The sequence below is a fragment of the Anomalospiza imberbis genome, chromosome 11 (genome assembly GCF_031753505.1).
Source record: "Anomalospiza imberbis isolate Cuckoo-Finch-1a 21T00152 chromosome 11, ASM3175350v1, whole genome shotgun sequence".
Taxonomy (NCBI): Eukaryota; Metazoa; Chordata; class Aves; order Passeriformes; family Viduidae; genus Anomalospiza; species Anomalospiza imberbis.
This window is the reverse complement of record NC_089691.1, coordinates 13215809-13239266: the sequence shown is the minus strand read 5'-3', so window position 1 is coordinate 13239266 and position 23458 is coordinate 13215809. Positions and strand designations below refer to the sequence as shown.

General features: G+C 41.8%; 1 long non-coding RNA gene across 1 annotated transcript; it reads right to left on the bottom strand.

The window, feature by feature from the left end:
- Positions 1-12063: 12063 nt before the first annotated feature.
- Positions 12064-16216, bottom strand: LOC137480759 (uncharacterized). Its single transcript, XR_011003070.1, has 2 exons — positions 15768-16216; positions 12064-12292 (listed from the first exon to the last, which is right to left on the bottom strand). It is a non-coding gene; the product is annotated as an uncharacterized lncRNA (long non-coding RNA).
- Positions 16217-23458: the final 7242 nt, after the last annotated feature.

Below are 23458 nucleotides of genomic sequence, written 5' to 3'. Positions count from 1 at the left end.
GTCTAAGCTACTTTACAGGGTAATGAACTGAAGGAGGAGAGATTTAGATTAGTTATTAGGAATACATTCTTTACTCTGAGTGTGGTGAGGGCCTGGTACTGGTTATCCAGAGAAGGTGTCATACCCCATTCCTGGAAGTGTTCCAGGCCAGGTTGGATGGGGTTTGGAGCAACCTGGGATAGTGGGAGCTGTCTCTGACCATGGCAGGGGCATGGAACTGGAGGATCTTTAAGGTCCCTTCCAATCTGAGCTATTCTATGATTCTAATAAGCCTTTTGCAGTTTTAATACAATAAGGAACAAGTAAGACTGTATTTCTGTTGCTTTACTTATATGCGGAGCAATGTAACTGGCTCTCCCTGTCTCAGTCTTGTGCTATTAATAAAGTCCATGTGAAGATTATACACATTTACAGCACGTCTGAAACCTGTGTACATAACTGGTCTCAAGCTAGAATAGTTTCCATGCCATGTATCTCCATATAGTCCATCTTTCTGGCACATGTGACCCAGAAATGTGTCATCAGGAGTCATGTAGTCACTGGACTGATGAAAGGAATTCAAGGGAAACAGAACAAGCATGCTGCCTCCAACCTTTGCTCAGCTTTTTGCTGCTGCTCTCTGGAAAAGTTAGTAACACATGAAAAAGATGTTGTCATCCCAACCTAGCCATGGTTTTACCTTTTCATACAGCAGCCTTTTATATAAAGCCATTTTCCCAGAGATTATTAAGAAAAAGGTACTAAAAATCCACAGCTGTCAGTTTTTAAAAGCAAATAATCACTCCCACGCAATGGCTGAAAGGCAAACTTGTACCTAAAGACCAAAGTACTGACCAAACTTGTACCAAAGACTTGCAATTGGCACCATTGACACTTTTCATTGTCCAATCAAAATGTTAAAAATAAAAATAAACAAAATCCACAGAGAAAAATACACTGGATTTTAACATTCTTCCACATTTCTTAACCAAAGCTGTGGTCAGCAACATGGAGCAAGAAAGATGTTTGGTTATTAGTCATGACTACAGTCCAACAGTCTCACTGGCATCACATGGAAAACTTCCAAATTAAATGGATGTCCAAATTAAAGACATTCAGACTAAAGATGAAACATCACTAATAACCCTGTTTTGTCCAGTATAAGTAAAAATCAATCCAGTCAAATGCTCAGGAAGATTACTGATGAAACATTGTTCTTTTGGGCATTCTTACTAGTGATTTATCCAGTGTGTTTTAAATGCCTACAATAATTAAAGCAGTGGACAAGCTATTCTAGTCCTCTGGGTATGAACTATCCTCTAATGTTTGCTCTCCAGGTGTCCCCACAGCCACATCCTTCTAAGGTCCTGCTTCTTCCTTCCAGCCTGCAGCTGGTGAGTCTCTATTTAATCCGTGCAGCCATCAGGATGTTCACCTGCCAGATCAGAGCACCCTTGGTCTCACTGCCATGACCTTCACTGTGCCTATTCCCCTCTTTTGCTTGTTACTCCCACTCATTGCTCCACATCTAAACTTAAGACTGTCAGCACTTCAGGGCAAAGCTCCCACCATGTGTGGCACCAAGTCACCCTCCATCACAGTGTCTGCAGACCCTATGGAAGGTCATAAGCATCTTAACTGCCCAAAGGATGAAAGGACCACAATCCTCAGGCCTCATCAGGTTTGAAATCCAGGGTAAAACTTCCACTGGCATCAACAGCGCTGGATGAAGCAGCAAGGGGCTGATCCTGAAGGTAATGCTAAATACCACTTGAAGGGTCTGCATCTTCTCAATGGTAAGGGATTCCATCTTGCAAATGGAAGTCCTAAAGCCAACAAATCATTTTAACAAGGACTGTGAAACTCCTCCAGCAACACTCATTAGAAAGTTACTGTCACAAAAGACATGAGACAATAGTGAGTCTGGAGGTGTAGGGGTCACCAGAGGGTATTTTATCCTACTCTCTATATTTCCTCTGAAACAATAAAGGAGATACAAGATAAAATGTGAGATTATGTCACAGCAGAAGAATGTCTCTACCCAGAGAAAGATAAGCCTTTTTCACTAAGTCAAGTAATCTCCAAAAGTTGACTGAGCTGTATTGCCATGCACTCTGCAGTTTTGTACAATTTTTCCACTTCCTGTATTTTATGTAAAAAAGCTAAAATTATATAGTTACATTATATAGCTCATCTGATCTTAATATGTGCTCCAAGTCCAGTTACTAATTAGAATAAGGGAAAATATCAACATAAGTGGCAGGTATTTCATCATGTTAGACTGGCAATGGAAACTTTAACAAGGAGAACAGTCAAATCATGTCAGACACCGTGTTTGATTATCCATAGATGGATTACCTGAGCCATGGATTGTCCCATTCTGTCTTTTTCTAACAGCTTTGGCTGTGTCACAGCCAGGACAGAGACTCTCACCAGCTTACAGCTTCCAGGAACCCCAGGTTATCTGTGGCTCTAAGGAGATGCACTTTCTGCATAATAAAAATGGACACACTGACTAGTTACTGTCTCACTGGCACATGTTTCACATTAGCTGTGGGCAGTCTTCCGCCTCCCTCTCCCTGCCCTCCTTCATTATCTGGATAACTGGCTGCAGACTATCTCTGAAGGAGTATATTTGGGAGTCATCACAGGAGTGTATTATGAAAGAAAGAGCTCAACCATAATAATATCCTAATTATAAGAACAAAAAGGCCACATAACACAAAGTTTCTGCCTTCCAGACCCCTGTACTTCAGATCCCATTTTGCATCCAGCTGTCAATGCTGACAATTCTGCACAGGCCAGGCTCATCAGCCCACAGTTTGTCTGGAGAAAATCTGCACTTCAAACATGGATTTTGGTGAAATTTCACGATACAGAAATGTATCAAGACAGCAGCCTGCACAAAAGCAGGGTGTAGACAGCAGTGATCTCCAGTTCTCTTTGCAAACACTCTACTGCAAAGGTTCTTTCATTGTATTTATAAGTGCCAGAGGGACTTCAGGGTGCTCAGGCACTTTTGGGCTCCGTAGCAGCAGGAAATCTTCCTCAGGGGGGTGGGGAAGACTAAGGCTGAAAAATCTAGCTGGTCACTATCCAGACCACAAGGATTTCAAAACATATGGTACCCACAGGCTGGATCTACCCACTTGCAACACATTGCTTTCCCTGTGCCATCTACTCCCTTCCAAAAATCCCACAATTGCTTTTATTCTGGCTTAGCTCAGTTCTCTTCTCTGAAAAGACACGGTTGTGAAAATACAAACTTTTGGACCACATTTGAAATAATGATTCTATTCATAGTTTCCTAACTCTCCTTTAACCATACTAGGAAGACAGCAAAAGAGATAAATCTAACTAAGCTGCACAAACTCCTCCATAGTGCTTTCATAGGTACCCAGAGAGAAGGGGCACACACAGCTCAGGACACAGAACCTGTCTGAGAGACACCAAGGACAAGTTAAGATGAGGCAGCAGGAACACCTTAGGCTGGAGGAATTGACCTATTTCAATGCAGCTGAACAAGGATCTCAGCCCATGCAGACCCTTCCGTTCCTAGAGTCTACTTTTTTGGTCCTGGTAAATTTGTTACCTGTGTTACACTGTTATTTACTCCAGGTTTACTTCTTTACTTTGCTATTAAAAGTTAGCTACACGAGGAGTTGTACATTTTGTTGAACTAGGTACACTCATTGTAAGTTTCTAAAGTCCCCACAGCAATATCTACCACACATAAAGTTCAAGATTGTGACTTCTCTGAACTATTCAGTGATATAAATTCTTGGAACACAAGGGAAGAGAGCTTTATGCCATACATATGGGAGCATGGCTACACAGAGATAACACCTGCCAGCTTCAGGAGACTTGTAATGGCAAGTTTTTTTTCGTTGCTTTCATTATCTCAAGTCTATATATGGGGTGTTTCTGGAAATCATGTGAGTTCCTGAAGGTCAGCTCCTCTACCTGTAAACATGTTTAAGAGTTTCACTTTTGGACTACTGGAAAATGAAAATGAGGTACTACTCAATAAACTTTTGCTCTACAAAAAAATTTATGTCCATGGAAATAATTTTCATTTCTTATACTAACTTATAACTGCCATATCCTTCCTTTACAAGGATAGCTTCCTAGCATGAAGGTATGAAATGCCCTAGATTTCATTTATGATGACATTGTCATCAAACTCAAAAAATAGCTAAATGAAATTATAATAATTAAATGTACTCAGCTGCATTTTCCCTGAGAATTTCTGCATGCTTTGAGTGTGGGAGAAATGACTCATTCTTCATGAAGAGAATGCAGTATAAATCCTGCTAATTATTCGTGCTGAGAGTGGTATCTACAATTCATTAATTATATGAAAGTTATAGGGCTCTGGCATTTTTCATGAAGTGCCATTAATATTGCAGCTGGCTAAGCTACAGACACTCTGCAAGATCTTGAGAAATCATATTTCAGATAGGGTAGAAATACTTTAAATATATTTTTATTCAACATATTTTAGTATTTCTTCTTTGAACATGCTCCCCTGACAAATGAAACAATTTCAGCAACTCCAGCAGGACAAAAAAAGAAAGCCTCAGCTGCAGCTAGAATTCAGAAATAGATATTATGCAGCACCAAGAGATATTGTGCACTGTTATAGGATTCCTGGAATGAGTGCAGGACTGGAAGTGGATCCCCTGCCATTTATCAATCCCCTATTACTAAAGGCCACATTCCAGAATAACTCTCAGAACAAGCTAACAGGTTGTTAATTAGTAGTCACTGCTATATAAATTAGAACCAAGGGACTAACAGGAGCCCAGACACTGTGGCACAGGCTGGAGCCCTCCAGCCCATTTCACAAATGGTCTCTGTGCTGCCCATGCCCAGCCCCACCACTGAACCAGCACAGCAGAAAAAGCTGTCAGTAGCAGTGTGTGTTTGTGTACACCAAGAAGAGATGGCACCAGCAGTGTGTGTATAAACCAAGAAGAGATGGCACTCTCCAGGGAAGAAGAAAGGAGAAGAAAGGAGAAGAAAGGTGAGGAAAGCAACACATGAGGTGATGCAAATTCCATTAAGCTTGAAAGAACCTGTCAAGCCCTCATCCTGCTATAGATAAGTTGCTATAGTTAACTGAGCTGATCCACCTTTCTGATAAACTGAATCCCCTTCAATTGCAGTGCCATTTGTATCCAGGCTGATGTGTGTGTCTGGCTGTCTTTAGGACATACATTAGAAAAATAATGGAAAGGATCTGATAGCATCAGTCAGGTAAGATGGCTGATGTTTCCTCTACAGTCCAAAATGTTGCAAAAATACAAAATAATATTTTAGGCTGGGATGACTCAGAAATCAGCATCAACTTGCCAACTTGGAAGGCCTTAGGATGTTTGCTTCAAACAGTAACTTGGTAACAAATTCGTATGTCACATTCACATACACAGATCCATACATAATGAGATTAAAGGTCACAGCTCCTTAGGAGAAACCCTGTTAATATAGAAATATGAGAGTCTCCTGTCTACAAATAGAAAACTTATAATCCAAAGCCCCTTCATTAGGTGAACACATCTATTTCTAGAGCTTTGCCCTGTAACAGCCTCCAGCAAGAAAAGCCCATTATTTGTTTATTTGTTTTCATTTTTTTTTTTTTTTTTTTTTTTTTTTTTTAATCTAGCATTTTTATCATGCCTGGATTTCATTTGGGAGAGTTATATTTTGGGTAAAGGATTTATTCTGAAGGCTTTGATTTCTAATAGTCTGAAACCCATTAAGCTTTTTTTTTTTTTTTTTTTTTTCAGGAAGAATTCCCTTTGGTATTTAGGAGCTCCAGTAGGAGGACAGGGATGAGCCCTTACATTATGTATCAACAATTAACTTTTGAATCCAATAACAGTTTATTTTAAGGGTGCCATCACAGAGATGAGCTCCATGACCAGGAGAAGGAAGAATTAAGAATGGGAATTGTCAGACTGCATGTGAGAATCAAAAATTCCTGACAGTCCCCTGAAAAATTTTCTTGCAAGGATGATACCATATACTTTAAAATGTTTTCAGGTAGTATCATCGGAAAAAGCCTTGAACAAACCTACTGACTGAAGCACACTGGAGATTAGGTGTACCTGAAGAGATGGATCAGGACTGGATCAGCCACAGGACTAGATTATTACTGCACTAAAGGCACCAAACACTTAAATCACAACACAAACTGACCATAAAGATCCTGTAACATTAGATCCTTTCTTTACTTAACGTGGTCACCAGTCACATGTGAAAACCATGACAATTTCAAGCATCATGATGAGATTTGTATTATTTTCCCATGGGTTATTTTCCAGACTGGAAAAAGATATTTGGGAAGAAATGTTTTGGAAACTGAAGTCACATACTTTGATGTGAAAAAACAGCCAGCCTGAAATTATATATTCTGACCTCAGCATTAAACAGAACTCGTCAGTTTCTTAAAAGAAAACATGCTTTGGAAATTAAAATGAACTTCCACATGATTGGAGCAGAAACCTCATGCTTGATTTCTGTGCATTTGACATGAAAAACAGAAACCTTTGATTTAGAGTTCAGCACGTTTCAGTAGATTCCAGATAGCCCTGAGGGCAGCTCCAAAACTAAAGGTAATTATGAAAATAAAACTTTGAATTTCTCAAACAAACCAAAGGTTTGGTTTAAATCCTGAAAAGAAACTTGTGGGGACTGGTCCATGATGGTTCACCAGAACTGGATCCACGGACTGCTTCCACGCTAATCTGGCCACACGTGAAGCACATCTGTGAACAATCTCTATGGCTGGCACTTAGGAGATATGATGTAAAAGCCTTAACTGAATCTCACCTACCAACTGAGTCTGGGCCATCCTGCTAAATTACTTGCCTTCAAGAAAAAAAGCTCACAAGGCCCTCAACAGAGAACATAAGATTAGGCATCACTTGCTTGACCAATTAGCTGCTATTTGAAGTTGTAGATGCTTGACATGAATTAATTTAATCATGAAAAAGTCTACAAAGTCTTTAACTTGCTAGAAACAAGCAGAGGCATAGAGTTTCCCTGTGCAGAAGTCCCTAGGTATGGCCTGCCAGTGGGTTTAAAGCTCAAGAAATCCTACCTCTCCTTGTTTGCAGGGTCTCACTCACCTCTTCCTCTCTCTCCAGCAGTTATTTCAGTCTCTGCAGTAGCAACTTGGATAGACAGGCAACTTAGCTCTGCCTTGCCCTGTGGCTCACAGAACCTTGTTCAGCCCTGAGCAGGACTTGTCCCTGCCATCTTTGAGCCTAAAAGACAGCACCCAGGAAACCCCATAGCTGCAGGGTTCCTGTCAGTGAACACCTCTCAGTATAGCACTATTAAATAAATAGCACACAGTGGTGTTGACTTTAGCTCTGCGTTGTACCCAGCACGTAGCCACAGCTCAGTATTGCACCACACACATTTAATGTTTGCTTTTCAATGATGGCCTCTGTTGGCTTATCCCCTCCAGGCCCATTTCCCACCCCTGACTTGAACTTGTGCTGTTGCTATACTCCCTCCTAATTGCCAAAAATTGCTTGTCTCCTCCATGTCCTGGGATTGTTCAAGGTATCGATCTCATGGTACTGATGCTCCTCTTGTATTGAAGCCACTTATGTATTACAAAAGATGACATTACTAAAACTTAAAATGCTTTTCTTAATATTGACAGGATAAAAAATTAGTAATGTAAGCTACATTAATTTTCTGGTGTCTTCCGCTTTCTTCCATTATATGAGCATTATAAAGTAAATCACCCAGTTCCCAATAACAGCGTCTTACTCTCAACACACATAAATGCAGGGCCTAGCTTTGGTAGATTTTGAAACACAAGGACAGTAAAAGAGGCCATTTGGAGACTCGCTTAGAGGTAATTATCTTATTCCGTGAATATATCAGCTGTACAGACCTTACTCTGGCCGCACATTAATCCCACCTTGTGTTAACTTCCACACCAAGGTATCCAGTTCAGCACCAGGGGCTTCTCACAGAAAAGGAGCACAAGAACATCCCTCAGATATCTCAAGGGAGAAGAATTTGACCTTCCAAGTTAGACTTTAAAATTCCACTACAACCTTAAACAGCCTCTGTTCTCTTCCCATTGAAACGGATAAATCTTATTTTTGCTTGGCAGATCCTGTTTCCTAGAGACCTGCCTCTTGTCCCCTTCTCCTTGTCCCACATCCTTCCCCTCAAGAGCTTTCCTTGCTCCCATTCTCCCTAATCATCTTGGGCTCATTTCCAGGGGTGCTTGTAAAAACACAGCAGCATGCTATAAACAGCCAGTTTGTCAGCTTTAAACTACATTAGTTTCTGTTTCTGAGGCAGGAGAGGGGAAAAAGGGTATTCCAAGGGGACCCCTTTGACGTGACCATTCATCTGCCTACATCAGCAATTCCCAAGCCTGTCAGCTCCCACCCTCATTTCCGGGCTCATGACCTCCCTTCCCTCAGCGCTCCTCGGGGTCGCGACCCCAACTTTGGAAACTTGTCATCTGTGTCAGTCAAAAGTGATGCCTCAAGAATAATTTTCTAGCTGGTGCCATGTTTTTTTATGCTCCTGAGGGGTGTGATCACCCTGGAGTTCAGGTTCAAACTTGTCTCATTACTTGTTTGTAAGTTTGGAAAGAATTTCTGGGTGTCATTCAGCCAGTTGATAACAAACTCCAACTTTTGATTGTTCTGGTTAGAGACAATTATATCCCAAATGACCTGGTATGGCATTAAGTTCTTGGTTGCAAAGTTCAGCCGTGCTTGGAAGAAGCAAGGATTTTGCTTCTCTGCAGAGTCTGAAAACATCATTGTTTTCCCTGCTTGCATGTCACGATCATTCAGATATAACAATTACAGTGCCCAAACCACTCCTTATGCAGTGACACGATTTCATCCCCCACGCTCTGCACCCTCTCTTCTGCACACACGCATGCAGGCAGCTGAACTCTCACAGATGGTTTTCTGCACGTCAGGTTGTCTTTCTCTTTATGGTCACTGAGACTGCAGGGGTAGTGAACATTGTAATATTCTAATTTCTCACTCTGCTTTGTCATTCTTGCTTGCTGATAAAAGGGTGATGGGGGAGGGAAAATCAACAGTGGTTTGAAGACATCTTGAAAACAACAACAAAAATGCTAAAACTGTCAGAACATTTGCAGTTTGGATGTGCTACAGCAAGTCCTGCTTTGGAATTTCCCTGGAATTAAAACAATTGGCCATTTTTCAACTACCTTTTTCTTCTATTTTCACATCATATTCTTATTCAGCCTACATGTCTCTGTAGAGGTGGTTCTGCTCCTGCATTAAAGACCATTTTCTTTAGCTTTCCTGCCCACAAAATCTCTCTCAGCTGGTACGCTCTGACTCTAAGCCTGAAGCAGCTGTTTGACTTTCTCTTTAACCTCAGTGTATTTCAATGTTAGTGTTTTTCAATTTAAACAGCCAAGAGATATCTGCCTCGACACACCAGGCTGGAATCTGGGGAATGTAAAGTGGAAGCTTAGCAGTAGCAGCATCACCTGGGCGCAGCCAGCCTTCATACCTGCCTTGGGAAAAGAAAATATAAATCTTGAGTCAAAGGGAAACCAGGTAATACTGAGTATTAACTAAGGGAAACCAGTTATTAAAGTCTATGAAAGGACACAACACCAGCCCTGCACTTGAGAGGGAAAAGTTATTCAAGATCAGTCAAGGAGGGAGAGAGAAGAAAGACATTTGTGACTTTTCACCACTAAGGCACATGTGAGTACAAGAGGCAGTTGGATACATTCCCTTTTTCTAATTATTCAGTCTCCATATGAGGGTTAAGCATCTGACTTTGGATGCTGCCAGTAGAAGAGATTAAGCTGAAAATGTTTCAGCATGAAAGGCAACCACTGAAGCCAACATCAGGGCTTCTCTCTCCCCTGAGTATGAGGGTAAACCCCATGGCCTGGCAGTGCAGGCCAGCAGATGAAAACAACATCATGCTTTGTTAGAATGAAACTTGGTGAACATCACAGCACTTAATCAGCATGGAGAAATTCCTGTAATGATGTGCATGAGACCATCACTTGTTTGTCACTGTACTGCACTTGCAAAAGGGTTGCAGATCCCTACTGAATTACAAATGGTTTTCACTTTCATCCTGGGTTTTGTTGGCACTCTGTGCTTACAAAAGTGCACAGAGATCAGGTTTGCCTTCTGCCTTCTCTTGTGCCATTATGGAATAGAAAACTGCTGGAGATGTCAAAGTGGTGGACTTGAGAAACTGGTGTGGTTATTGCTACTGAGTTGAGCATACCTGAAATATCTCTGCCTGTGACACCTCGAGTTCCAGCCAGGGGGATTCAGATGGACAGAACTTTCAAGGTTTGTGGGCAATTGTCTGGTTGTGGTTGGATTTGGCTTTTTTTCTTCTTTTTAAATTTATATATTTGGGTTTGTTTCAGCTAGGAGGGAATTAAAAATTTTGCTAGAGAGGACAGAGCACTGGACTGATCTGAGCTCTGCAAAAACTAATCAAACCTCTTGCTTAGAAAATGTGTTTTCATGAATAATGTTCTACATAAAGGAAAAACTGTACTGTTAAATGTAAAAGAGATTCCAAAATTAGAATTATCTTATTCATCTTGTTAATGCACATTAGAGAAGGATTGATAATATGCATGAACTAGACAGAATTTAGTAAACAGGTTGACAACTAAAAATATTTTGACCAGTATAGGAGATAAAACCTCCTTTTGAAGAAAAGGGCCACTATCAAAGGTTCATGGCTGAAAAACTAATTAGAGCACAGCCATTGTAGCTACATGATATTTGTATAATCAGATCAGACTCCCATTTGATTTATCAAATGCACAGGGGCTCTCGTTTCAGGAGTGTATGGAAGCACACTTTGAAGTGCATATTTGATATCTGGATGAAGCTCTCATGTACAGGTGCAGCATTTGTAAAACATCCAAGAAAATACAAAGGGCCCTTTTAAGAGAGAGACTCCCCCCTCTGGGAAAAGTTCTTCTCTTTGTGATTACAAGGCTATTCAGCTAATATTAATATTTGGGCTATTCTTGCTGATCCAAAGAAACCAAACAGCACATGGAAATGTTGGAAGGTCATGGGTTTAATCTTGTCAAAGATAATTTCAGGGGTTTTTTTGGTTTTTGTGGTTTTTTTGTTTTTGTTTTTGTTTTTTTTTTTTAAGTAGAAAGGCCATATGCTTTATTGATCCACTGAAATATGACACTGGAAAATATTTTTCAGAAAAAGTGGATGTCAAAGGGTAAAGGATGCATCTCCATCCTGGCTTTGAAAGACACATATAACCACAGTGTTTCATGTCACTAAAGGTCCACAGGTCTCTCCTACCACTGCCAACACAGACAAGACTCCAGCAGGTATCATCAATATATGTATTTTAGACCTCAGGGCACCAGAAGGCCTATCCTAAACATGAATAATTTAGGGAAGGGGGAGTTTCTTGGGAAGGTTTTCAAAAGATGAAAGTGCTTTTGAAGAAAAAGAAACTTTGCTTGCAAATCACATAACAGCTGCAGAGCAAGGCATGAAGAGAAACTAAGGTGAACACTGCTGGCCACTCTGAGAGCCTTCCCAGAGAGCTGAATGAGGAGAGTTGAGCTGGCACATCTTGGTAAGGGTCCCAGTGCCAAGGACTGTACACAAAATGATGCTAAGGGACTGACTCTGCTCAATTTATTACAGGAAAGATAACCATGTTTGCTCATTTTAATCATTTATCAGTTCTGAATGCGTGCCCATTAACCATATAAACTGTAGTGAGGAAAAAACAGTTGGCAAAATAATCCTACAAAGCAGCAAGGGAATTCACTAAAAATCTGTAATTCTGAGTGAGAACATGTGTCAGAAAGTTCATAGGGCTTCCTGTGTGATCCTGTACCTGTCAAAGAAAAGGATCTAGACAAGGTCTTTTTTGTGAAACTGAAAAATCCACATAGTCCTTGAAAAGAGAAGAACTCTTCAAAATAAAAAGAGGGCACAGGCAATAATTCACCACAGTTTGTTTCTTCTTCCCCTTCATTAGATTATTATTCCCTAAACCAACCCAGCAGGAAACAGAGACATGGAAAATAAGTGCAAGTATATATTGCCATGAGAGCAGTAAGCCTTACTCCAACAATTCTCAAAGTAAGAAGCTTAACACTATTATATGATAAAACAATTTCATCTGAGGCAACAAATCTTCAGTCCCAAAGATAGAAACATTTAGATAGAAACATTTTATCTGCATCTGAGAAATGACAATGATTCTACAAACGTGGAGGCTCATGGAATTACAATGGCTTTCTTCAAAGATGCTGAAAGACACAGATGCCCGAACAAGATCAGGGAAGCTGAAACTGATAGTGCACAAGACTATATGAATCAACCAGACAGCCCAGTGATGCAGGGGTCAAACAGATGGGAAGAAGAAAAGAAAAAAGACTGCAGGCCAAGGGTATTTGAACTGTATGTGAACACATTTACATTCAGTGTGGCACTATCCATGTGTCACACACAAAAGTGGGACCTGCGCTAGCCCTGAGGAATGCTGCAATATTGCCTTATGACAAGACATTCACTCATGACATGGACACTCCTCTAAATTAAGTGCTTTCTAGTGCCAGATAGTCTTTCAGATTTGCTTTTTTTAGTGCTTTTTAAATAGCTTGCTCTCCAGTGACCTGGAGTCACATGCTTGTGCCTTTGATCATTCAGTGAGTATTTCACAAATACTTTGGGAAAATACTCAGACCAGCCTAGATAAATAACAGAGCTATGCCTGTCAGAAACTCCCTTCTCTACCTGGAACCAGCTGAAGACAGGGGGAGATATTTCCACAGTCAGCACCAGAGCTAAGACTAAGGAGTAAAAGGTGCTCACCTGTAAGTTTGAGCTCTAGGGCTATTGCTAGCAAGAATGACCAATATAAAAGGTCAGTGGAATGACACGAGTAAAGACATTTACCACATGTGGGTGCAGAATTGAGAAGGAAGGCTGGGATTATATCTGGCCAGCTCCTGTTGTATCAAGGAATGCATCTCTGCAGACAGGGACGGGCACAGCCAGAGCTGAACTCAAGAGGGTGGCAGAGGTTATTGGGTGGGCTCAGTCACCACTTGGGAAGAGTAGTGGGGACTTTCCTTGGGTGTCAAAGGAGCTCACAGCAGTGGGATTTGAGAGAGCTGCACTGGTGTGCTTTTAGTCCTTGGGCTTTACAAATTTTCATATTCACATGTCACTAGTGTATCTGTAGAAAGACAGTTCCCTGTTCCCAGCTGTCCTGACTGCACATAGCAAGGACAGAAGGAGGCACAGCAGTTTTAGAGGGATAGAGTGATTTTGAGGTCCTTGCAGGTCCTTTGTTATTTCTGGCATGCACTAGAGCACTTGAAGGCAGCTCTGAGGTGTTTCCCAGGGTGTGCAATGGGCCCTGCCTGCAGTGCACTTCAGCATGGCCCATTTCCAGGGTCCCTGTGCAGTGAGTCATGAGCTGAAAGGAATACACGAAAGAGGTTGTTCTTGTCTCTCCTGCCCCCTTTCTACAGCCTCTGAGAGTGGCCAGGACAGCCTATAGGAGGATAAGTGCAAGCAGAAGTGAAGTCCTGCTTCAGAAGTGATTGAGAAGTCACCTAAATAAACTGGCTGGTAAAGATGACCAGGAAGTCTGATGCATTAAGTCATATGGATCATCCTTGGAAGGAAACTACACAACTTCAGTTATGATGCATAAGATCACTGCAGACCTCAACAAACACTCCACAAGTCACCAGGAATTCACTAGTATGAATGAAAGCTGCTCCACTGAATCCTGAAATCCACTGCACAGCAAATTGCCACAGGACTGAACCCCAAAGTGCTCCATGGGGGCCCATCATGTACCCCCAAGGACTGGCAGCCTCCTCCACCAGGCATCTCTGTGTGGGTTGCCTAATGCATTCTTTCAGGTGCACCTGACAAACTGAAGAAAAGATTTAGGAACCTAGAGTGATGCTTCAAAACTGCACAGATGTTAAAAGGCACAAGCAAACAGCACAAGCAGCCCTTCTCCTTGCTGTCCAAATCTAAGAAAGGATGCAACAGAGGGCAGCGAGTTTTAATGCATGATCAGAAGCTGCTGTAAAAGTCCTTGTGGAAACATGAAATCTATCATATTTATCACAAATTTGCTAAGTAAGGTTAATACCCTGGCATTGACCCTGTCTCATATGCCCTTAATAACATTATTATGCTTTGTCCTGTTAAGATTTTACAGCAGAAGAGATAACACATGGTCGATAATCCATTATAAACAGGTACTTGTCGTCTTGTCCCCTTGCCCACAGCCTCCACCTCATTGCAGCAGGGAAGATACTGCTTCAGCCAGAGAATTTTCCAATGTCAGCCTGTAGCCATCATATGCCTGAAGAAAAAGAAACTGATCAGGCATTGTTGGTCTTTATCCTGGCAGTCAAATAGCCTGCATGAATATCAACGTTATCATAAATCATTCAATTGCTGAAAGTCATCCTAACATCTGAAGGAGCTGAATAGCAACCATTTCTCAGTCCTTATGCACATCCACTCACAGCAGCTGAGCTGTGGGAGTATATAGACCTATTTTTTAGCAAGCATGATAATCAAGACATTCCTCATTTAAGAGTGAATTCATTTGCCTTGGTATTAGTCCTAAATAAGAATACCAGGAATTGATATGTAATATGTAAACTCAAATGAAGATTAAACTGAGGCCACCAAACCCCTTTATTCCTTAAAACACATATAAAGCCCCAGCAAGATTCTTATCTTGGTGTGAATCTAAACATACTGAATAAAATATAAAAGCCACCATTTCAGACTGGTTTTACTCAGCAGCCCCAGTGTAGCCATAAAAATCAGAATCTGTCCTTAATATCTCTGCCCACTGGTACCGTGCAGAACTAGCTCCAGACTATTTATAGCTCACACTATATATACACACTGCAGCTTCCAAAGGAATATTTTATCTTTTGGGAGGACAATGCTTTCAGTAATGTAAGAAGCCAAAGTTTTGCTTTAAAAAAAAAAATCAAAAAAACAAAACCTCTGATCAAATCCTTAATGTAAGAAGCCAAAATTTTGCTTAAAAAAAAAAAAAAAACCAACAACAACAAAAAACAAAACCTCTGCTCAAACCCTTAACCTGGAAGAGGGGCCCTGCACTGCCAATCAGATAATGGGCTTAATTCTTACATCACACTTTATTTGTAGCTCACTGTGTAGTTAATGTTTGCAGCTTATCTAACAGGAGAAATGTGAAACCAGAGTTTTAGAACAATAGAAACAAGGCTGTCACCAGCAGGCTGCCAATGAATCATGTCCCCGCAGTCAAGTTCTCCCAGAAGGTCATTTGTAACAGAAATACATCCCTGCCTGAGCTGGCAAAATGCTGAAAAATATTTCTCATTGTTATCCTAATAAAACTTCAAGCAGATCAATTACCAGAACAACTTTACCTGGTAGGATTTTTAAGTTCTATTATCTGCAAGAATTAATAGTAAAGGTTACTGAGTGAGCAGGCCTGCTTTCTTCTGTGTCTGGGATTCTAGAGGTGGTTTTACCTTCAATCTAATTTCAAGGTAACAAAAAACCTTGTATAAACTTTAAGAAAAGTTTATTACTGTTCTCTTTTACACTTTCAAAATCAGAAAAAAGAATTTTAAACTAAGTAACTTGCTTCCATATCACTCAGAACAGAAGCTCTGAAATCATGGAAAGCCATCAAGGTCTGCAAGAATGATTTTCCAAGAGATAGAAAGCAGCCGTAATACTTACTTTCTTCTGTTCAGAGACAGATGCAGAAAAAGGACAAGGAAGTACCAAAAGCCAAAAAAAAAAAAAAAAAAACCAAAGGAAAAAAAAAAAAAACCACCACCAAAAAACCTCCCACCAAAACAAAAAAAAAGTGCCCAAGCCTGAGTCATAAAAGCTAGTTTTTGTTCATATGGAATTTATTTTAAAGTAACTGCAGCTTAAAAAAGAAAAATCCCCATATTTTCTGCTGCACTTGCAAAGGAGCTCCAGGTTTTCTGCAAGAGGGAAAGCAGATGATGGGGGGAGCTGTTCTTTTAAGAAAAATGTCATTGGCACAAACAGCTGGCACTTGGTGACGTGTTATTTATATGTGCAGTTGCTGTGTTTTTTAACAGATAAGAAAGCATTATCTCATTTGTGATTCAGGTGAGGAGCACAAGCAGCTCTGCAGCGCCGCTGGCCGCTGTGCCACGTTCTTTATCATATCAGAAACATCTGTCATTTTGCAAATGAGTTCAATTTAAAAGTGCATCAAATATGCTGCCTCAGGATGAGAAGAATTCTGCAAGGAAACCTGAAAAGCAGCCTCCCCCTGCAAAAGCTGGGATGGTCTGTCCCATATTCACCAGCTGGAATGAGAGCAAGGACTGGGAGGGGGGAGGAGGAGAAAAAGAGAGAGACCTTGGAAGTGTCATGATTATTAATTATCCTTTCTCTAGGAGCCAACTGTGCCTGAGAACCACCTTGCTTGTGAGGTTCATGCTGCAAAATTTTTATCACATCATAAACAGACCTGGCTGAATCCTGGCCTTTGTGTTCCAGAGGACTTTACTCAAGAAAATACTGATGGGCTGGGGTAGGAAGGGTGTGTGGAGAGGTGGCCAGCATGGGGATTACCGCCAGAAGTGCTCTTGCAGGGGCTCTGCCCGCAAAGATGGAAATGAATCCATTTTAAGGGCAGCTGAGGATGAGCTGGTAGGAGCTCCCACTTCCAGGGAAGGCAAGGTGAGCCTCTAGTCCAAGCTGAGGGGGAAAACCAGGGCATGCTCACGCACCTGTGTTCATCCCTGCAGTAATGCTGCATATGGCACAAAGTTAGAACCCAACAACTCATAGTATGGACCAAGTTTTCCTCTGGTGGTGCTCTCCAGAGAACTGGGCTGGGTCTAGTACCTCTGTGAGTACAAGGACATTTTTGTACTCTTTATCAGGAACAACGACAGCTCAAGGTGGCTTCAAAATCTCTCATGCCTAGAAATGCCTCTGTAGCTCTGGAAGCAGGCAGCTGGATCGAGATCCCCATCTGTGTCACACGGAGCGACTGCTTCCTGCTTTGCCTTTGGGCTTTTATTTAAAAATACAGGAGAAAAGTGACTGTTTCTTTAGCCCTTGCTGAGAAATCCGTTGAACTTCAGCTGATACACAGGGGAAAACTAAGGACAGACTCTGAACTGGGTTATTGTTCCTTTAGCCTGTGCACAGCCACATGCTGACTTTTCTGTCCCATCAAAGACCTCCCCTTGGTGATCTTTTATGGCTGCTGTACTTCCAATTGTTGATAAAATGTGAAACATCCCCTTTTTTCCCCCAAGGAGTACTACAACCAGGCATACAACTTAAGAAAAATAGGTGAAAATACCTATTTTAACTTTGCTTCTAATCAGAAAACATGTATTCTTAAATACGCATACATCAGCAGAAACAGCAGGTAAGGGCTCCCACTCTAAAACAAACAGAAACATGCACTTTGAACCCTCATATGAAATTGCAGTAAAAGCCCAACCCAATAATTATTTTCCTTGATTTTCAGCCAGACGAGGCACAAGACAAATAAGTCATCAAGGACAAATAAAAGGAGGTTCATTCATCGCATTCAGGGCTGGAATCTTTAATGGTCACCAAATGAACTAAGATAACTAAGTAACCATTGTAAATATTAATCTTTAAAGGAAAACAATACTCCCAACAACAGGAAGTCTGATAAGACATTGGATGTGGCCATCAGTGTTATGGAGTCTCTCTAATTTCCTTAGTTTTTTCTTATGCCTCTAGAGGGATCAGGAAGGGGACCATATGGTATCTCTCAAAGGAAGTAAATTAACATTATTAATAGCTAATGTGGGAGAGGTGAAACAGTGATTGTTCGTTCTGGTTGTTATTGTGCTTTTGTTGGGGGGGAAGCCTGCCTGCTAGTAAGCTTAAGCACTCAAGCCAAATTCAAAATCTTGTATTTATAAACAGAGATCTGATAACAGTTGCCTAAGCATCCATGATGCTTTGCCAGCGCACGCACATCAAGCTGATCTGAAGGGCCTGTCCTGGGGTGAGCTCACACAGAGGACAGCTCAGGCTGTCCCTGTTCCCAAGTAATGCTTTACAAGGACCCCCACATTCTCTTTTGTGTTGGTTTAGTTTGAGGCAGAAGGACAAGGATGGGTAGATCTGCACTTCTGAGGGATGCAACCTGTCCTCTGGCATCCACTGAGGCAGGGGATCAAGGGGCCACATGAGGTGGGTTCTCACAGGCAGTGGTCGCCCTGTGGGACCTCTCCTTGTGAGCCCACAGTGCTGGCACAGCTGCTTTCCAAGCGTTGCTCAGCAGGGTCGAGGGAAGTGGAAGAAGAATTATTTTGTGGGAAGCAGTGATAACAAAGTGCTGCATTAGGATTGATTGAATTGGTGACTTGGATGAATATGTCAGACGCCTGGGATCCCTTGCACTTTCTGTGCACTATGAGAATTCCTCTTTCTTAGGCCTCTGCTTTTATCCCCCAAATACTTAGAGGGTGGTATTTATTGACTGTAAATAATATTGCCTCTTAAGTTATACTTTGTGGCTACTTGAAAGGGTGAGACCCTGATGTCAAACTCATCTGTTTGTCCCAGAGCACCTGAAAGCATAAAATGCATTTCTCATTTTTTTCAAGAGTTCCTATACTTTCTATTTTCTTCCCAATAATGAAAACCTGAGGCAATGTCTAGCTGGCCTTGAAGAACTTGACTTTATGACACCTTGCATATAGAGACAATCTGCAAAATAAACTTGATAGGTGAAACTGAGAGGAGTTGATTGCAATTACTATTATCCATTGAGCTAGGTAGATTTTAACAAACTTTGGGGAAATTGTTCAATAAATTCCTCAGAAAGAAAGCAGTGGAATTTGGTATAATTAATTAACTGGACCTTAATAAAAATTCAGTAGCCTAGTAAGATTACCTCATGCTTCAGGGCACATGATGATTACTTCATAGAGATAAAGGAATTCCCTCTGCCCTTGAAAGTTTATACTTCAGCTGCAGGCTGTCAGCTGGAATTTGTTTTCTAGGCCTGAAAAGGACAACTTGAATGTTTTAAGACTATACAGACTTCAGTTAAACTTAGGTGGAACTGCTCTGTAAGGAAACCCCTTTCCTACCAGACAACTCCACTTGCAGAGAGAAGTCAGTAAATTCTGATTAAGTTTGTGTCTTACATCTGGTCTAAAATACCTCTTCCTGGCTGATGATGGGATGTTTTATTTCTTAAGAAACTCATCACATTGACCAAGAAGTTCATGAAAGGCTGAAGAGATGTGCATTGTTTCCTGGCTCTATGGAGTCATATGACATGGATAAATTGGTCTCTGTGCTGAAGCCTGAGTGATTTATAATATTTTGAAGTTTTCCACACTGCAAATTTTAGGGCCCTTTTGTATTTCAAGTTACGTAAACTTATAACAAAACTGTTGTTCCTTGGCTCTGCAGATTGGGACTTTCTGCTCCATCAGGACAGGGTTGATTTCCAGACACAAAAGGGAGGATGCTTTCATGATAGTTTAGGAGAGGACATTTGCATAATATCCACAGAAGTATGAGAAGACAGATGTTTTGTCAGGACAGCTCTACAATAAGGAAAAACACCAACTCAAAAGAAATTAAATGTGTCAAGCCAAACTCTTTAGTGATTGAAATACTCTTTAAGATAACAAATCTGCCTATTTTTATAATCTTAATTATCAATATGATGCTATCACCCTGATGATTACAAACTCATTAGAGTGTGGTCATACATTTTCTTCATGTTGCCTGTCCTCCACCTTCCATCCTTGTTGGGCCCCAAGTGTGGTTGTTTGGTGGTGGCAGATGAAGACAATTCTACTCTAAACCCACCACAACCTCAAAAAGCAAAGCAAGTTACAGTGCACTTCCAGGGAATTATAACACCACATCCAAAGGTTTAGAGATCTCAAAAGGCCCTGTCTTACCCTGATATCAGCGGGGTCTTTGGAGTTCACGTGTCTGTGGCAGCTGGAGAGCATGGGCAATGCTGGGCCATGCAAAGGTCACAGGCACACAGTTAACCCCTGCACAAAGATATGGCTCACTTGCAACTCATTCTCTATCCTTATCATGTAATTAATCACACTTTGTGAGAGCTTCAGGAAGGAGGGTGTTGTCTGTGGTGGCTGCACTAACTCAGTTGCAACTTGGACTCTCCACCCAGGCAAGGGATTATTGGAGAAATCTAGCACTGCCTCCCTCCCCACCCATGCTGCCTGGACCTTCTGGGTTCTGGGCGAGGGCACAGAACCCATCCCTCTTCCCTGCTGGCACACAGAGCAAAGGGCAGACTTGGCTCCTGCCCTGTTCTTGACCTGAGCAGCAGCACCTGGAGCAAGACCTCAGGTGACGATGTCAGGTTATTTGTGGTAAAGCTCAGCAACTTGCTTACTAACCTCTGGAAAGAAAGGGGAAACAGAGGAAGGAATTAAACCCCGTGGTGCCTCTCAGTCAGCTGGCACAGACACACAGTGCTTCCCAGGGCCACCCCAGGGAAGTATGCCTCCAGGGCACTCTACTCCCAAAGCCAGGGCATGTCTCTGACTGCCACAGGACAATTTATAGGACAAATATTGAGGATAATTAAGGATAATCTCCGCTTTAGGTGTCTTACAAAGAAGGTCAGGTACTGTCTTTCCTTGTCAGAAGTGATGAAGTCAGGCAGCTGCCAGGAAGAAGAGGTATTTGTTTCTTAGAACAAGTAATAATAAAAACCCCATCTAGATCCTAAGGGTTTCCTAGATTTAATCCTCTCAAAATTTAGAACAAGATCATTACAGTGAATTCTGTCTCTAAAGAGCCATAACAGTGAATTACATTACCAGCATCAATCTCCTTCTGGTACATGCTTTCCTTACTGTTCTCATGCAAGCAAATATAGAGAAGTGCTATAATACTAATGTCCCCAGCTCAGACACTAAGATCTTTTCAAGCAACTTGGCAGGTCAGGGTAGATTAGATTGTCACATGAAAGCAGAGGGGGAATCTGCCCTGGCAATTTCTACTATTTTTTTCTGTGTTTAATCTGATGATTTCATATTTGGTCATAAGATGTTTTGGATAGTCAGTCATTATCATGACACATTTCTTCCTAAATAGCCTTTGGGTAACAGACATTTTCATTACTGGTGAAGTGGCAAAGTTGGGATTAACCATTTCCTGCTCTTGAAAGATCCCACTATTCCCCAGATGACAGGATTGGAGAAGGCATGTGTTGCATGATCTCTTCTGCTTATAGATGTGACAACTGAAACCAGAGGAGGTCTGAGAAAAAGGCATATTCCAGCTTCTGTTTCACAATCCTTGGGTACATAAAAGCCCAGTTCCCAAGAAACCAGAGCAACAGCATTTCCCCACCCCTGTGAAGGAGGAATATTCCTTGGAAAAATCTGTCCTATGCCACAACAGGCAAGATGCTGAAGGTGCAGGACCAGTAGCCAGAGGAGGCCAATGGGCCTGTAGTCAAGCCAAGACTCTGCTCATGCAAGAGGAAAGTTCAGTGATTTCTTTGAAAAGGCTGATTCAAAACATTGGAAAAACATGTGGCAACACAGGCACGGAGAGATCACTGTTACAACTGAGCCATTTGTAGCACTCCTAACCCAGCAATGGCCTTTGCCATGCCTTGGTGTGTCCAGCTCTTAGTTTATATCCAGGCACATTGCTGCAGCACTTGAGCAGCTTCAGCAACATTTTTAACGTATCAGCATATAACTATATCTTAATTAAGCTGATGGGATTGAGAGCAGAATTTGATGCTCAAGGCTGCATATGGCAATTGAACTTTTAAAAATTACCATGCCCACGTAATCATGAAAATAACAACTGAAAGAGGCCTTGTTGTCCAGGTAACTCTGCAGTTCTACATACTTCACCACGTTAAACAAATGCATGTGATTTTATTTTATGTCTGTTCTGCTCAGTGCTTTCATGATCTTTTGAAATTTCAAAGATAAACGAGAGTCCCCTGAAATGACCTGGCCACAGTAGATCAAAGAATAGGCAAGGGGAAAACCCTTGTAGTGTTAGGCCAGTCCAGTTGTCCATGGCATCCAGAAACCTCTTCCTAAAGCAGGTTCACCCCCGCTTACCTTCTTCACACATCAGACCGCAGGGGACTCACCTTAGCTCCCTTACTGTATGTTTTCACAAAGCCTCAGGCAGCTTTGTAACTCCACGTACCAATGCAAGCACCAAGGCCTGGCTGCTGCCAGCGGAACAGATCCAGCAGACGACTGCTCCAGCCTGGCTCCTGCCACATCCCCCGCCGGCCTCGCCTCCTCCTGGCTGGGACAGACAGAATGGGCAGCAATGGCAGCCAGCTCCAAACTCCTACCCCTGGGAAAGGAGGGGAGGCAAGGAGCCTGGATCTGTCTCAGTCACATCTGGTGCAGGCAGGCTTGGGGATGGACGGGACATAGAGCCCACACAGGCACGCAAACGAAGAAGCTGAGGGGTGGGCTCACCATTACACTGGATACGACAGCAAGGCCACATCACAGAAAGTGGAGAGAGCAGTGTCACTGTTTGTGATGACACAAACTGCCTCTGCTTTCTGTGCTTACTCTTTATATCGACATATATATATATATATATATATATATATATATATATACACAAACACAAGCCAGGCAAGCCAGGCAGGATTCCTCAGCTCTAGCTCAGTTCACCTTGTTACCCACGACCAAGTCCTGTGAAAAGGCAGGTGCACAGTGATACTCCCAGCAATGAACATCATCTCACAAATAAAGCCCAAGGAACAAAGCTGACTTGCTGCATGCTAGTCTCCAGGTTTGGGGTCTTCATTTTGGAAGAGCTCCCTGGAACTGGAGATGGTCCATAATTCTAGCCAAGAGTTCCATCAGAGCCTCACCAGCATCCCATCTAAAGCCTCATCTCATCACAATTCATCTCATGTTTTGCACCCAACAGAGTGCAATGACAGGCCAGGGGGCTAGCATTATTTTAAACTCAAGGACACTGTTCTGAAGCTTGCCAAATTTACACTCCAGATTTTTAATTCAACTTGGTGAGCACTGAGTCTTCATACCAACTGTGCCTCATGGAAGAGATGCTTGTGTTCAAGACAGGCTGCTGTTCCAGACTCACCTCCATTCTGTATCTCAGGTACCAACTGCATGACCACAAGTAGTATTTAAATCTCCAAGCAAAAAGGAAGAGAAAGACAAGTTCCATCACCCTGTCCCCCTCAGGAGCCCAATTCAGCTCTGTTTACAAGAAATTTTGTACTCAGGCAATAAAAGGCACTTGCAGTTAATACTATTGTTTGGACAATAATAGGCTTATATCCCCCCAGTACATATGCAGACCTTCCAACTCCTAGACCTTAGAAGAGACACTTATAACAATATAGATATCATCATATTACTTTA